The 3,279-nt window shown below is 35.6% G+C and overlaps 1 protein-coding gene across 1 annotated transcript in view; it reads right to left on the reverse strand.

Annotated features, from left to right (window-relative positions):
- Positions 1-3,279, reverse strand: part of MAGI2 (membrane associated guanylate kinase, WW and PDZ domain containing 2) — a 1,828,989-nt gene that overhangs the window by 1,447,352 nt on the left and 378,358 nt on the right. The gene's annotated exons all lie outside the window — the stretch shown is intronic.

A 3,279-nucleotide genomic window follows, 5' to 3' on the forward strand; every position in this document is an offset into this window, starting at 1 on the left:
TTTCTAATCAAAATGGAATGGAATGGGATAGGATAAAAAAAAATCACAGAATTCATCACATATATCAAGGATAAAAATTATTTCTAGCACTTTTATTTCAGTTACAGATGTGCATGAGTGTCATGTGTCTTCTAGGTTCTGATGGAAAATGCATTTTTTCACTCTATGTTATGATCAAAAAGTGTGAGCTTTCCAGGAAATTAATAAATTGGAAAAAAAGCATCTGTTTTTAGGGTTCTTTGCTGGTACATACAAAGCAAAATATAGATGGATTAGAGTTTTAAAAATAAACATTATTTAAAATAAATTGAGATGGATAGATACATGATCTTCGGGAAAGAACTTTAAACATAAAAGATAAGGAAGAAATCACAAAAGAAAAGGTCTGAAAGTTTAAATGTACGTACAAAAATATTCTATAGTTCAGAAAGTAATCAAAATTGAAATGAGCATAACACATTGGGAAAAACAATTTCAAAACAACAACAAAAGGATGATACTCTTACTATATGAAGAGAGGTTAGAAATCAAGAAGAACTAATCATATAACAAGCAAATGATTTGCAGAAAAGCGACATATAGATGACTAAAAATTGCTTACCCTCACTCAGTAATGAAACAAATTAAAAAATTAGAAAACAATGAAATATAAGTCCATGTCAAAATTGTTAGGATGTTGAAAATGACATAAATACTCTCTGGGGTAGTATTCTGCCCCCCAAAGTTTGACATATGCACCATATTTCAGCTATTCATCTTCTCATTACTTATAATAGTGTTAATTCTATCCTTCATATGCCAAATAAATAGATACATATTTTTATCTGAATAACTTTTAATGGAAGAGGAAAAAAAAGTATTCTGAAAAAATATGAATCAAAACTTTGTATTTGTCCAGAGAAAAGATGACTGGAAGAAAAATTAAAACACTGTTGTTTTCTCTGCACTGGCTGATTTTGGAGATGATGGGTAATTTTAATATTCTCCTATAAGTTCCTTTGGTTGTACATGTATCTTAAATAAGTGTATATATTTTCTATAATACTGAAATGTAACTGAGTTCATTCTAAAACAAAACAGCCCTCCGGCTACCCTGTCCCAACCTCCTTTAGTACTGGCCCTCTAAGGATTTCCTTAAATAGGGAGATTAGAACAGCTTCAAATTAATACATCAGTTGTCCTTATCTAAATTTGTTCCTAGAAAAATGAATGCCTGAAGGTGTTGCAAACTGTTCTGTTAAGTATAATTTAGCATTACCCAGTAATTTCCTCTTTTGTCTTATAGGACTGAAAAAAAAAACAAAAAAAAAAAAACCCATGAACATTGGATATGGTATTCACCTCAGTATTTTATTTTATCGTCCTTCTCACATATTAAGAACCAGAACTCCGTAAAAGAGTTAACACAGAACTGCTAATGTAATGACTGTCTATCAAATATGAATCATTGAGGTAATACTGTAAAAGATAACAAAGCTGGCTAAGCAAATGTAACCATCATTTCTTCTATTTTAGGGTATGGCAATTTGATGATGTTTTATTCTTTATGAATGTGGTAGACACGGTAATGCCCCACTCAAATATCAATTAGGGAAGGACTTGCCTCAGCAAGGATTGTCTGGGTGGCCTCTCCCAAGGTCATGCATGCCCTTTCCTGGGGGAGACCTACATCCACTAACTGACCAGGTGGGAGTTTAAAAGCCTCACCCCTTGGCCTGACTAAGGAGGACACCAAAGCACCATTATATGTCCAGAGTGTCCTGTAGGCTTGGGCCTGAGTTGCAACTTCATTTTTCCCCTTTGCCCAGTCCTTCCTCCTCCTCCTCCAGTCCGTAAGTGTTACTAAGGCATACCTTAGTAAACATGCAAAACTCCATCCTGGAATCAGAAACCAATTTGTGACAATTAATTACTACTCTGGGGATAGGTGGGCTCCTGGATATTATTTTGGACTTTACTGTATCATGTCATTGTTGTTGTTAGGTATTGTCAAGTCCATTTTGGCTCATGGTGACCCCATCTAAAGGGATAGAACTGCCCCATAGGGTTTTCTAGGGCACAGGTTGCCAGGTCTTTTTCTCAAGGATCCACTGAGTGGGTGTGAACCATCAACAGCTTAGTGCTTAACCACTGAGCCACCAGTGCTCATTAAATGTTGTTGTTGTTGTTATGTGCCATCGAGTTGGACCTGACTCCTAGTGACCCCTCCTTGGGTTTCTGAGGCAGTATCACTACGGAAGTAGATTGCCCAACCTTCCTTCCAAGGAGTGGCTGGTGGGTTTGAACTGCCTTCTGGGTAGCAGTCAAGTGCTTTCAGCACCATGCTAAAAAAGTATTGAGTTGGAAATACAGATATATTCATGGGAAAGTATCTAAAGTCAAACTTGTCTTCAAATAATATAGAATATTCTTCATTACTCATTAGTGGTTATCTACTTCTTATTTTGTTATATTAAACCATAGTTTTTATTTGTGAGAATATGACTAATTTTTTTGTAATATTTTATGAAATAATAATTTTTAAAAAAACATCTTTTTTTTGGTATCAAGTTCTGAAGCAGTTTCAATAAAATGACACAATGAATAAGCCTTACCTTAACTGCAGTCAAGGAGGTGACTGACCCTTGCCCACCCTTGTTCTCTTCTATGCATGACAAATAATCATGTACGTTTAGCAAACTGAGCCTTGATTTTGACGTGTTTTACAGTGCTTCAAATGATCCTGAATCAGAAAGCAGCTTTTAAAAGCTGTTACCTAACCTGCTAGTCTTTGAATTAAAGCTCTTTGCTGCCATCTGTAGATAACTAGAGATGAAAATGGAAAAAGTCCTTGATTAGTAAAGAATCACTTTCTCAGAATTATGGTATTTTAGTTCTGTAAACATAATAGAATAATAGACTAAATAGTATATTGAAATTCTAGAATAATTAAGGATCATTCTTATCTGTAATTTCCTTTGTACTGTGGTATAGTAAATTACTTAGTGTGGCTTTTCTAGCCATAAGTCTTTGTAAACTCTGTGGTGGAATTTGCTGTGAGCAACTGGGGAGCTCTTGATTGTAAAAGTTATCCACCTGGGGTATTTCTGTTGGGAGTGGCGCTAAACAATGTTCTGGGAGATTACCGGGCTCTCATCTGCTTAGAATTCTGATGTTATGATTGGTTAGTTTGGCCACCTGGCCAGCTCAAAAGGAGGTCTCCTAGAGGCAGAAGTCTCTCTCTGACTGCTGATTGAGGAAGACTACTGCTGAAAGAGACAAGGGCTTCTGAAAGATACA

The sequence above is a fragment of the Orycteropus afer genome, unplaced genomic scaffold, assembly GCF_000298275.1.
Source record: "Orycteropus afer afer isolate SDZICR_OR568_19922 unplaced genomic scaffold, OryAfe1.0 scaffold00007, whole genome shotgun sequence".
Taxonomy (NCBI): Eukaryota; Metazoa; Chordata; class Mammalia; order Tubulidentata; family Orycteropodidae; genus Orycteropus; species Orycteropus afer.